This window comes from Hyla sarda, chromosome 2, assembly GCF_029499605.1.
Source record: "Hyla sarda isolate aHylSar1 chromosome 2, aHylSar1.hap1, whole genome shotgun sequence".
In the NCBI taxonomy this organism is placed as follows: Eukaryota; Metazoa; Chordata; class Amphibia; order Anura; family Hylidae; genus Hyla; species Hyla sarda.
In genome coordinates, this window is record NC_079190.1 from 246,290,155 (window position 1) to 246,303,543 (window position 13,389).

The 13,389-nt window shown below is 47.3% G+C and overlaps 1 protein-coding gene, 2 non-coding genes and 2 pseudogenes across 22 annotated transcripts in view; all 5 read left to right on the forward strand.

Annotated features, from left to right (window-relative positions):
• The window catches only part of TEX14 (testis expressed 14, intercellular bridge forming factor), a 536,718-nt gene that overhangs the window by 75,164 nt on the left and 448,165 nt on the right, over positions 1–13,389 (forward strand). The window lies entirely within an intron of this gene.
• Positions 6,301–6,518, forward strand: LOC130360049 (small nucleolar RNA U3). The gene has a single exon (XR_008890532.1). It is a non-coding gene; the product is annotated as a small nucleolar RNA U3 (small nucleolar RNA).
• On the forward strand, positions 7,157–7,374 carry LOC130360046 (small nucleolar RNA U3). Its single transcript, XR_008890529.1, has one exon. It is a non-coding gene; the product is annotated as a small nucleolar RNA U3 (small nucleolar RNA).
• LOC130359373 (small nucleolar RNA U3) lies at positions 10,194–10,384 on the forward strand (annotated as a pseudogene).
• Positions 12,541–12,743, forward strand: LOC130359371 (small nucleolar RNA U3; annotated as a pseudogene).

Sequence of the window (13,389 nt, forward strand, 5' to 3'; positions counted from 1 at the left end):
ACTGTACCAGATCTGGACACCCCATTCCCCCTCTATCAACTGGTGGATATAATAATTTGGCCTGTATCCGTGCTTTGCGATTACGCCATATTAGGTGCATAATTTGTCACTGTAATGTTTTGATCATATACCTGGGAATTCGGACGGGAAGATTACGCAGATAAAACAAAATTTTGGGCAGCATGGTCATTTTAACTGCAGCCAATCGTCCCGTCCATGATAGTGGAAGTTTGGAATAATTATGTGTTATTTTCGTTAATACCATTGTCAAATTGCAACAGCTGGAGGCACACTCGTTGGAAAACCTTCAGTTAGGTTCTGTTACCTAACTCATTATTTTCCAACCAGTGTGCCTCCAGCTGTTGCAAAACTACAACTCCCAGCATGTACTGATCGCCAAAGGGCATGCTGGGAGATGTAGTTATGCAACAGCTGGAGGAACGCAACTACAATTCCTAGCATGCCGAGACAGCTGTTTGCTGTTTGGGCATGCTGGGATTTGCAGCTTTGCAACATCTGGAGGGCTACAGTTTAGAGACCACTGCACAGTGATCTTCAAACTGTAGCCCTCCAGCTGTTGCAAAACTGCAAATCCCAGCATGCCCAAACAGCAAACAGCTGTGTGGGCATGCTGGGAGTTGTAGTTTTGCAACATCTGGAGGGCTACAGTTTAGTGACCACTATATAGTGGTCTCCAAAATGTAGCCCTCCAGATGTTGCTGGGCTACTCACCGGCTTCCGTAGGATCCAGGGAGCCGCATCGTCGTCCTCTGCTGTCGCCGATTGCCGCCCGCTGCCGTCACCGATGGGTAAGTAGACCTTCGGTGCCGGTCGCCGTCGATTCCCCCGTTCTGCCTGGACAACAGTGTGTTGGCAGAGCGGGGGAACCGAACGTTAACCCCCCTGCCCCCAATCTGCTATTGGTCGTCCCTTCTGAATGACCAATAGCAGGGATAGGAGGGGTTGCACCCCTGCCACCTCACTCCTATCCCTTCAGGGGGATCGTGGGTGTGTTGGACCCCTTATTTTCCGGGTCACCGGGTCATTGGAGACCCGTATGACCCAGAATCGCTGCAAATTTGCGTCGATCGCCAACTTGGGGGGGTGTCTGCTGATATCAAAAATTCCCAGGTACGCCCTTGGTCCTTAAGTACCAGAGAGCAAAGGCGTCCCTTTACGCCCTTGGACCCTAAGTGGTTAAACTTTTTTTATAGGGATGTCCCGGTACTAGCCATTTGCGTGGTATCGGGGACTCGTTTAATGTCCCCGATACCATGCCAGGTACCTGGTGCCGCTCTGCTGCCCCGTTCTTCCATCCTCCGGTCTGCATCATAGTGTTCCATGGAGGAGCATGTGACACACACGTCACTCCGCCTCCTCCCCTGCACCCAGGAAGCAGAGTGACGTGTATGTCACATGCTCCTCCATAGGACGACACAATGCGGACCAGAGGACGGGAGAATGGGGCAGCAGAGGCGCAGCACCAGCACCCGATCCGAGGAGGTGAGCTGCCTGCAAGGAGGGGGCTGCTACTAATGTCTAAGTGGGGGGGCCCTGCTGGTGTCTAAAGGGGGGGCCCTGTTGCTGTCTAAAGGGGGGCCCCTGTTGCTGTCTAAAGGGGGGCCCCTGTTGCTGTCTAAAGGGGGGGCCCTGCTGCTGTCTAAAGGGGGGCCCTGCTGCTGTTTAAAGGGCGGGTCCTGCTGCTGTCTAAAAGGGGGCCCTGCTGCTGTCTAAGAAGGGGCCCCACTGCTGTCTAGAGGGGGGCCCTGCTGCTGTCTAAAGGGGGGGCGGCCTGCTGCTGTCTAAAGGTGGGGGGGGGCTACTGCAGTCTAAAGGGGGGGGGCTGCTGCTGGAGGTGCTCAACCCTAAATGCGGTTGTGCATTTATTCTGGGGGAGCAGATCCTGCCCTTGTAGTCCGTTGCTAGGGCCGATCCCCAGCATAAAAATGCATACAATGGAGGATGCCTGCAGCGGACTACAAGTGCCACAATAGAATCCTACACCAGATAGATGGTGTGGATGTATAACAATTAGAACAATACAGTACAGAAATATAGGTGCACTACTGTGGTGGATGTATACAGTGACATTGGCTATCCCTCAACACTGATGTTAAAATTGAGACATTCGCCAGTATATCCTTATATGAAGGACATACCAGAGCCCGCACACCAACGCCAAGGTTTCTCTAATGGCACGGGACCTAACGCTAAACCTTCCTGTGCGTGATTAGCAAAACAGGGGCCAGTGGGCAATTACGGCCGCATTAGGTCGACTCACAGAGTCCTCCCAGGTACCCTCCAGCGTGGCTGAGCACACATACAATGGGAGGAGGGAGGCAAGCTGCAAGCCCCACCTAAGTTGGCTAATATAGGTGCATGGCCTCACAGGTGCTACCTTCATGCTGCCTGGAAAATGTTCCAGGCGCATTACAAATGGAGTTTACACACCTCCAAGTATAAAGTTTAAACAACAACAAAAAACGTGGTCTCAAATGGCTGGAGGTGCTCAACCCCAAATGCGGTTGTGCATTTATTCTGTGGGAGCAGATCCTGCCCTTGTAGTCCCTTGCTAGGGGCGATCCCCAGCATAAAAATGCATACAATGGAGGATGCCTGCGAGGATGCCTGCAGCGGACTACAAGTGCCACAATAGAATCCTACACCAGATAGACAGTGTGGATGTGTAACAATTAGAACAATACAATACAGGAATATAGGTGCACTACTGGGGTGGCTGTATACAGTGACATTGGCTATCTCTCAACACTGATGCTAAAATTGAGACATTCACCAGTAAATCCTTATATGAAGGACATACCAGAGCCCGCACACCAAAGCCAAGGTTTCTGAAATGGCACGGGACCTAGCGCTAAACCTACGTGTGCGTGACAAGCAAAACAGGGGCCAGTGGGCAATTACGGCCGCATTAGGTCGACTCACAGAGTCCTCCCAGGTACCCTCCAGCGTGGCTGAGCACACATACAATGGGAGGCAAGCTGCAAGCCCCATCTAAGTTGGCTAATATAGGTGCTAATATAGTCCGTTGCTAGGGGCGATCCCCAGCATAAAAATGCATACAATGGAGGATGCCTGCAGCGGACTACAAGTGCTACAATAGAATCCTACTCCGGAATCTTACAGCAGAGTCACCTGCACTAACTTGGATTTATAGGTGGATAGTGCAGATGACCCGGTTTCTACCGCTGCTCACCATGTGGTCATCGGTCTCACCGCCAATGCAAATTCCCTGTTCTGTCCAATGGAGAGGAGAGAAATCTTGGCTCATACTACAGCAACCTCCTCCATTGTACACAACAAGGAACCCACATATCATACGGTAAGCAGTGCCAGAAACCTGGTCACCCTGGTGTCATATTCCCTTTAAAATATAAGTACTCGTACTTGGTATCTGCGAGTACTAGAATTAAAGTATCGGTACTCGTACTCGGTCTTAAAAAAATGGTATCGGGACATCCCTACTTTTTTTTTTTTTTAATTTACACTTTTAGTCCCCTTCGGGGACTTTTAGGAGGAATCATTTGATTCCTCATACAGATCAATGTGGTTCCATAGAACCACATTGATCTGTGTGCTCTGTGCTCAATTGATAAAGCCTGGTCCTGCCAGGCTTTATCATTCACAGCGCAGCAGCAGACATGGAAGGAGAGGTAAGCCCTCTGGCTACCTCAGAAGTGTATTGCCCCCCGCGATCGCGCTGCATGCGATGAGGGCGGGGGGATTAGCGATACACCCCACTGGACCACCAGGGAGCCGTTTAACCCCTTAAGGACTCAGCGTTTTTCAGTTTTTGTATTTTCATTTTTTCCTCATCACCTTCTAAAAATCATAACCCTTTCAATTTTGCACATAAAATTCAATATGATGGCTTATTTTTTGCGCCACCAATTCTACTTTGCAGTGACATTAGTCATTTTACCCAAAAATCCACGGCGGAACGGAAAAAAAAATTTATTGTGCGACAAAATTGAAGAAAATTTTCATTTTGTAATTTTTGTGGCTTCCGTTTCTACACAGTGCATATTTTGGTAAAAATTACACCTTATCTTTATTCTGTTGGGCCATACGGTTAAAATGATACCATACTTATATAGGTTTGATTTTGTAGTACTTCTGAAAAAAATCAACTACATGCAGGAAAATTTATACGTTAAAAATTCTCATCTTCTAACCACTATAACTTTTTTAGTTTTCCACGTACGGGCCAGTATGAGAGCGCATTTTTTTGTGCCGTATTCTGAAGTTTTTATCTGTACCATTTTTGTATTGATTGAACTTTTTGATTGCTTTTTATAAATTTTTTTCATGATATAAAAAGTGACCAAAAATACACTATTATGGACTCAGCATTATAGGGGGTTGATTGCTCAAACCTGATGCTCAGTCTTGGAGCAATCAAACGCCGATCGGAGGCGACGGAGCAAGGTAAGGGGACCTCCGCTCGCATCCTAGTGGATCGGGACATCGCGATTTTATCGCGATAGTCCCGATCAGCCCGACTGAACTGCAGGGAAGCCTTTACTTTCGTTTAGCCTTTACTTTCGTTCAAAGTTGATCGCCGCGTCTGAAGGGTTAATAGCACACGCGGCACAACGATCTGTGTCGCACGCTATTAGCCCAGGGTCCCGGCAATCATAAACCGCTGGGACCAACCCGGTATGATGCTGGGTCACGCCGTGACACCGTTTTAAATACCGGAACGGGTGCAGGGTGTACAGGTACGCCCTGCGTCCTTAAGATGTTAGGGTACCTTTAGACGCCGCTGTCAGCTTTGACTGCGGCGATCTAAAGGGTTAATAGCCATTTGCGGCTCGCCACATGTCAGCTATTAATGCTGGCCCTCAGCTACAAGAATCAGCTGGGGGCCGACCGGTATGACGCGGGCTTGAGTCGGGAGCCCGCGCCATACCTGGTTAACGGCACAAGGACGTGTATCCTTGGTCGTTAACCAGTTTAGTACAATTTTTTATTTTCATTGTAACTATATATCTTATGAAACAAATAATAAAGTATGGCAAAATGTAGAATATCCTTGAAAAGTACAACTTATCCTGTAATAAATACATTACATTACATACATTGCATTACACTGCACTACAACATTCTAATAACGCTCACAGGCTAAACAACTGTATGGACAGTGAGTTAGGGAATGTGCAGAATTCAGCTGACATATAAATGTAAATGTATCTGGAGCCATGCTTCTAGAAAAGAATTTCAGAGCTATTGATCGTTGCCTGATGCAGTGTGGCTTGCCAGGAACCGTCTCGTGATCAACAGGGAGAACATGTCCGTCCGGGACTGCTGCAAGTTCATCAAGAGCCTGCTTAGAGACTATTCCATCTTAGACAGCCCGGCAGTCGATGAGGAAGAAGAGGAGTGAAGACCCCTCTCCTTCTCCCATGTCTCCTTGAAGATACAGCCCAGCAGTTTGGCCCTGTGATCCGCCCCCCTCCTCACCCCCACATAGTCGCGGAGTGTTAGAGTAGCATGATGTGCGATGTATAGCTTAGGGAACCTTTGCTGTGTATTGTACTGTCATGCTTTGTGTGATTGTAATTTATTGTATGACTTGTAATGACTGAACGGACAATAAAGCTCTTTCAATCACCCCCACATAGTCGCCCATACCCCTCACGCCCACAGCCCATGCCCATACCCCGATCACAGATTGTATTGTTTTGTTATTCGATCTCTTGTGCTTTTCTATTACAGGATTGAGCGGAGTGTTAGAGTAGCATGATGTGCGATGTATAGCTTAGGGAACCTTTGCTGTGTATTGTACTGTCATGCTTTGTGTGATTGTAATTTATTGTATGACTTGTAATGACTGAACGGACAATAAAGCTCTTTCAATAAACCCTTGACTTGTCACTTTCTACGTCATGCTTGTGTTTGCTGTGCAGGTAGAGTCAGTAAACAGGAAATGCAAGAGGGGGAGGGTGCAGCTTATGCCTGTTAGTGATCAGATCACACTCACACGTGCAAGTGAGTAGGCGGAGCAGCAGAGCTAAACACGGTTCCCACTGGTTGTTTGAACTCACATGCAAATTCAGAAGTGAAAGCAGCAGTTGTATTCTGGGTATTAGCTTTTTCGACTTTTATACAGATATAACAGCTTGTATTTTTCTTGTAGTCATAGCTCTAACTATGATGTTCAGGGTTCCTTATTTGTTAGGTTGTGTTCAGGGTTCCTTATTTGTAACATTGTGTGGGCGTCTCCCTAATGTTAGACGCAGGGTCCTATCACCCGGAGTGTCTGTAGAGCAACAGAAGGTTAGGACTATACTTTCAGGGATCATTTCTATAGGTCGTAATTGTGGAAATGTCACAGAAAGTGTCCAAGCTCACCAACCATGAGGAGGAGCTGTAGTGATCTCTCTTGAGCACGAAGTGAGCTTTCAGTTCTGCTTCATTGCAGGTACTGACTGCTGTTGATGACCGTTCTCCTTCTCTATCATAGAGAGGGTGGAGAGAGAGATCACAAGCTGAGTGGTTGGTTTATATTTGGTAATAAAGATAGAAAATTGGGAGAGTTTGGGAATCTCCTTGAAGTCCTATGATATCTTTTCCTTTCTCTGTTTGTTATACTGTCTTGAATGTTTGTGGAACAATAGTTATATTGCACAGAGAGATGTGCTGCAACTGAGAATAAAAGCGGAATGTGTTTATATTTTTTTTAAGAGAGTGTCATAAAGATTTACTATGGTAGTGTCGCTATATGAACAGTAATTGTGTTAGTTTATCGTGTGCTGAGTTCTAACCTGTGTTGCATTGCAGTAAATTTTATATTCATGACGGTTGATTGCTAATAAAGTTACTTTCTATCGAAAAAAAAAGTTAGTAGTCGGAGTGACAGAGCTAAACTAGGTTCCTGCTGATTGCTTGAACTCACATGCTAAGTAAAAGCAGTTTTCTTCTGGGTATTAGTTCTTTCAACTTTTATACATGTCCTAAAAGATTCTATTTTTCTCATAGTCGTAGCTCTAACTATTTCTAATATATCACTGTGTTCAGGGTTCCTTATTTGTTAGGTTGTGTTCAGGGTTCCATATTTGTAACATTGTGTGGGCGTCTCCCTAATGTTAGACGCAGGGTCCTATCACCCGGAGTGTCTGTAGAGCAACAGAAGGTTAGGACTATACTTTCAGGGATCATTTCTATAGGTCGTAATTGTGGAAATGTCACAGAAAGTGTCCAAGCTCACCAACCATGAGGAGGAGCTGTAGTGATCTCTCTTGAGCGCGAAGTGAGCTTTCAGTTCTGCTACACTGCAGAGACTGGCTGCTGTTGATGACCGTTCTCCTTCTCTATCATAGAGAGGGTGGAGAGAGAGATCACAAGCTGAGTGGTTGGTTTATATTTTGTAATAATTATAGAAAAATGGAATTGTGTGGGAATCTCTCTTTGAAGTTCCATGATGTTCTCTTGTCCTTTCTCTGTTTGTTATACTGTCTTGAATGTTTGTGGAACAATGGTTATATTGCACAGAGAGATGTGCTGCAACTGAGAATAAAAGCGTAATGTGTTTTTATTGCTGCATAATATACCCATATGAATAGTAACCTTACACAGGGGTGAATGTATATCTACCTAATTCCATATGTGTATGGACTATTGGAGGTGCAAATAAATAATATAATGGGAGGTATTGTATGGAGACATATACTAGGGCTGGACGGTATACCGGTTCATACCGAATACCAAAATTTTGGTGCTGCACGATATAAATTTTAACCCATACCGCAATACCGGTTTGGCCCCTCCCCCTCAGGAATGAATGAATTATCAGCCCAGGGCTGCGCTGTCCCCATAATGGGGAACTAATCATATGTGTCCCGAGAGCGCTGTTCTGCCCCCCCAATTAATTATCAGCCCAGCGCTGCACTGTCCCCATCTGGGTAAATACTTACATGTCACCCGCAAGCGCTGCCCTCCTCTTCCTCCTGTTTGTTGCGGGCCACCGGCGCTGACACCCTATACTGTGCGGTATCCTTATGCTGTATCCCTATGCCCGAGCTGCAAAAAATAAACAAAATAAACTTTAACTCACCTCCTGTTGGTCCTGTACCGGCCGGATCTATAAAACCTGCATCCTCCATGCAGCACCCATCCCCACCAGCATGAAAACTGATAAGAACAGATACTACACTTGATCGCCTTTTGGCCAAGATCAAGTGTAGTATCTGTTCTTATCAGTTTTCATGCCGGTGGCAAACTACGCCGGTATGGGGCTGGTGGGAATGGGTGCTGCATGGAGGATGCAGGTGTATCGGGGCTCTCCGGGGCTGGTTCTGAGGAATAAGTTCGACAGCTGCCCCGATGTGACCTGTTCCCTCCGGGTCTCGCCATGAGGCTGAGAGGGTCTAAAGCCGAGGTACTTTTGTGCCTCGGGGAGTGGTGACCCCGAGGTGCCGAAACTCACTGGGAGTATTGGCTCACTGAGTTGAAGCACGGGTACCATGATCTCTTCACCTTGTGGCACTCACCTCTTGATTCCCGGCCTTCTGGCTAGGATCAGAGAAATTTTTATAGATCCGGCCGGATGTCCGGGCAGTATATCTGTACACATTCACTTATTTATTTCTTTTTTGTCTCACTGTGTCACCTTTTGCGTGTTGTGTGTTCACAGGATTTGTCAGGATGCGGTAGCCCTTCTGGGTGTCCCTCCTGGCGGTCTAGGGGAGGTGTGTGTGGCCATTAGGTTCCGCACCTCCCTGCAAACACCCCGGGTACTCCTGCTTTGGCAGGGTACCTACCGTAATCGGCTCTGCGGGCAGATACCTTGGCTAACGCCAAGGGGGATGCCGGGAGCATTTGTGGTCCCCTAGTAGCTTCGGCGAAAAGGGACATCGAACCTGGAACCTCGCAGGTACCTTTTGGTCCGGAGGTGAAGGGTAAGGTTTGTTGGGGGGCCTCTCTCCTATCGGAGAAGGGCTTGCGATAGACCGCATCCTTTGTGCACGTTTTTTTTAGTGTAACACGTTTGCACTTTTTCTTGCACTTTGGGTGAATCGAAAGCACGTTCCTCGGCTTTAAAAAAAAAAAAAAAAAAAAAAAGTTGAAGCACGGGTACCATAATCTCTTCACCTTGTGGCACTCACCTCTTGATTCCCGGCCTTCTGGCTGGGATCAGAGAAATTTTTATATGTCCGGGCAGTATATCTGCACACATTCACTTATTTATTTCTTTTTTGTCTCACTGTGTCACTTTTTGCGTGTTGTGTGTTCACAGGATTTGTCAGGATGCGGTAGCCCTTCTGGGTGTCCCTCCCTGCAAACACCCCGGGTACTCCTGCTTTGGCAGGATACCTACCGTTATCGGCTCTGCGGGCAGATACCTTGGCCAACGCCAAGGGGGATGCCGGGAGCATTTGTGTTCCCCTAGTAGCTTCGGCGAAAAGGGACATCGAACCTGGAACCTCGCAGGTACCTTTTGGTCCGGAGGCGAAGGGTAAGGTGTGTTGGGGGGCCTCTCTCCTATCGGAGAAGGGCTTGTGATAGACCGCATCCTTTGTGCACGTTTTTTTAGTGTAACACGTTTGCACTTTTTCTTGCACTTTGGGTGAATCGAGAGCATGTTCCTCGGCTTTAGAAAAAAAAGAAGTTGAAGCACGGGCACCATAATCTCTTCACCTTGTGGCACTCACCTCTTGATTCCCGGCCTTCTGGCTAGGATCAGAGAAATTTTTATAGATCCGGCCGGATGTCCGGGCTGTATATCTGCACACATTCACTTATTTATTTCCTTTTGTCTCACTGTGTCACTTTTTGCGTGTTGTGTGTTCACAGGATTTGTCAGGATGCGGTAGCCCTTCTGGGTGTCCCTCCCTGCAAACACCCCGGGTACTCCTGCTTTGGCAGGGTACCTACCGTAATCGGCTCTGCGGGCAGATACCTTGGCTAACGCCAAGGGGGATGCCGGGAGCATTTGTGGTCCCCTAGTAGCTTCGGCGAAAAGGGACATCGAACCTGGAACCTCGCAGGTACCTTTTGGTCCGGAGGCGAAGGGTAAGGTTTGTTGGGGGGCCTCTCTCCTATCGGAGAAGGGCTTGCGATAGACCGCATCCTTTGTGCACTTTTTCTTGCACTTTAGGTGAATCGAGAGCACGTTCCTCGGCTTTAGATAAAAAAAAAAATTCAAGAGCACATTCCTCGGCTTTAGATAAAAAAAAATAAAAAATTGTGGAAATGTCACAGAAAGTGTCCAAGCTCACCAACCATGAGGAGGAGTTGTAGAGATCTCTTTTGAGCGTGAAGTGAGCTTTCAGTTCTGCTTCATTGCTGGTACTGGCTGCTGTTGATGACCGTTCTCCTTCTCTATCATAGAGATGGTGGAGAGAGGGATCACAAGCTGAGTGGTTGGTTTATATTTTCTAATAATGATAAAAATATGGAAGTATTTGGGACTCTCTCTTTGGAGTTCTATGATACTGCCCCTGGTGCCCCTATGTGGAGGAAACATCTTTGCACGTGTTTTGGCAGTGCTCCTTTGCACAGGGTATGTTGGACGCCCTGGAACATGAACTCAGAGACTCTGTACCCAGGAACTGCCTATCGTTCCATTTGGTGCTTTACTGTCTGTTCCCTGGGACCCACGACGTGGAGGCCATCCAGGAGGCCTGGCGCCTTATGAACTGTTTTAAGGATGCAGAGTGGCTTGCCAGGAACCGCCTCATGATCAACAGTGAGAACATGTCCGTCCGGGACTGCTGCAGGTTCATCAAGAGCCTGCTTAGAGACTATTCCATCTTGGACCCCTCTCCTTCTCCCATGTCTCCTTGAAGATACAGCCCAGCAGTTTGGCCCTGTGATCCACCCCCTCCCCACCCCCACATAATTGCCCTTACCCCCCACGCCCCTACCCCGATCACAGATTGTATTGTTTTGTTATTTGATCTCTTGTGCTTTTCTATTACAGGATTGAGCGGAGTGTTAGAGTAGCATGATGTGCGATGTATAGCTTAGGGAACCTTTGCTGTGTATTGTACTGTCATGCTTTGTGTGATTGTAATTTATTGTATGACTTGAAATGACTGAACGGACAATAAAGCTCTTTCAATAATGGTGGAAATGCTTCTCGGCCTTTTGGCTAAGATCAAGTGTAGTACCTTTCCTGTTAGTTGGCGGTGTGGAAGACCACCAAGGCAGGATGGGGAACCACACAGTAGGACGGGTGTATAGCACAGCAGTCATCCACGATGAGATCTGTTCCCTGCTGGATCTGGCCTTAAGGTCCGGGTAGAGTGAAGGCCGAGGTGCACAAGTGCCCTGGGAGTGGTGACCCCAGGGTGCCGGAATTCACTTGGGATTTGCAACCCCTCTTGAATGAAAGCATTAAAGCAAGTATTACACACTGCGCACATCCACTTATTTATTTATATATTTTTTTTTTTGTCACTGTGTCCACTTTTTGTGTTCTTTTGTCCACTAGGATTTGGTAGAGTGCGGTAGCCCTTCTGGGTGTCCCTCTTGCCGGTCTAGGGGAAGTGTGTGGCCATTAGGCTTCTCACCTACCTGCTATACCCCGTGGCATCATGTTTCGCCAGGATGCCAAACCGCTTTTACTGGTTCCTTGGTGACAACCTGGTTAACGCCTAGTTGTCTGCCGGGAACACTTTCGGTCCCTGAGTAGCTTCGGCGAAAGGGGACATCGTACCTGGAACCTTGCAGGTGCCTTTTGGCCCGGAGTCGAAGGGTTTGGTTTGTTGGGGGGCCTCTCTCCTTTTGGAGAAGGGCTTGCGATAGAACGCATCCTCGTGCACGTTTTTTTGTGTGAACACTTGCACTTTTTACTTGCACTTGGGTGATTTGAGAGCACGTACCTCGGCATGCATGCCCGCAACCTGTGCACAACCTGGTACTGCCCCCGGTGCCCCTACATGGAGGAAACATCTTTTCATGTGTTTTGGCAGTGCCCCTTTGCACAGGGTCTGTTGGATGCCCTGCAACATGAACTCAGAGACTCTGTACCCAGGAGCTGCCTATCGTACCGTTCGGTGCTTTACGGTCTGTTCCCTGGGACCCACGACGTGGAGGCCATCCAGGAGGCCTGGCGCCTTATGAACTGTTTTAAGGACGCAGTGTGGCTTGCCAGGAACCGCCTCGTGAACAACAGGGAGAACATGTCCGTCCGGGACTGCCACAGGTTCATCAAGAGCCTGCTTAGAGACTACTCCATCTTGGACAGCCCGGCCATTGATGAGGAAGAAGAGGAGTGAAGACCCCTCTCCTTCTCCCATGTCCCCTTGAAGTTTGGCCCTGTGATCCGCCCCCTCCCCACTCCCACATAGTCGCCCACACCCTCTACCCCGATCACAGATTGTATTGTTTTGTTGTTCGATCTCTTTTGCTTTTCTATTACAGGATTGAGCGGAGTGTTAGAGTAGCATGATGTGCGATGTATAGCTTAGGGAACCTATGCTGTGTATTGTACTGTCATGCTTTGTGTGATTGTAATTTATTGTATGACTTGTAATGACTGAACGGACAATAAAGCTCTTTCAATAACCACGTACCTCGGCTTTCAAAAAAAAAAAAAATGGTGGAAATGTCACAGAAAGTGTCCAAGCTCACCAACCATGAGGAGGAGCTGTAGTGATCTCTCTTGAGCGCGAAGTGAGCTTTCAGTTCTGCTTCATTGCAGTTATTGTCTGCTGTTGGTGACCGTTCTCCTTCTTTATCATAGAGAGGGTGGAGAGAGGGATCACAAGCTGAGTGGTTGGAATGAAATTTTTATGAAAAGTTAAAAATAAACAGATAAGTAATTATTTCTGTATAAATTATAAGTATACTTAAGTTTATGTGTGTGTAATTATGAAACGGCATCAGGCTCTCTGTGGAGGAAAGATAGTAAAACTACTCTCTGTTCATATGACAGAGCAAAACCTATACATCCTACATATGTTGAGTACGTGCACTCTACTGCATGTATCCAAAACTAATAGACGGCCCTAGATATTTAGAGATCACAACATGACAAACAATAAATGGCGCTAATTGTTTTGAAACAGATTCTAATTTAAAGTATGCTGCTGAATTTATAAAACCAATAGATGGCGCTAGGTAGTTTGAGCATATTACAAGTGAACGTCAATAGATGGCGCTAGGCAGTCTGAGCGTATTATAATTATATAATCGCTTCTCTGCTAAGATCAAGTGTAGTATCTGTTCTTATCAGTTTCAAGGTGGTGTGGAGGGGACAGGTGTACCAGGGCGTTCCGGGCTGGTTCTGAGGAATCAGCGTGACTGCTGCCCCGATGTGACCTGTTTCCTCTGCGTCTCGCCATGAGGCTGAGAAGGTCGCTTGTCTGCCTTTTGGCTAAGATCAAGTGTAGTATCTGTTCTTATCAGTTTCAAGGTGGGGTG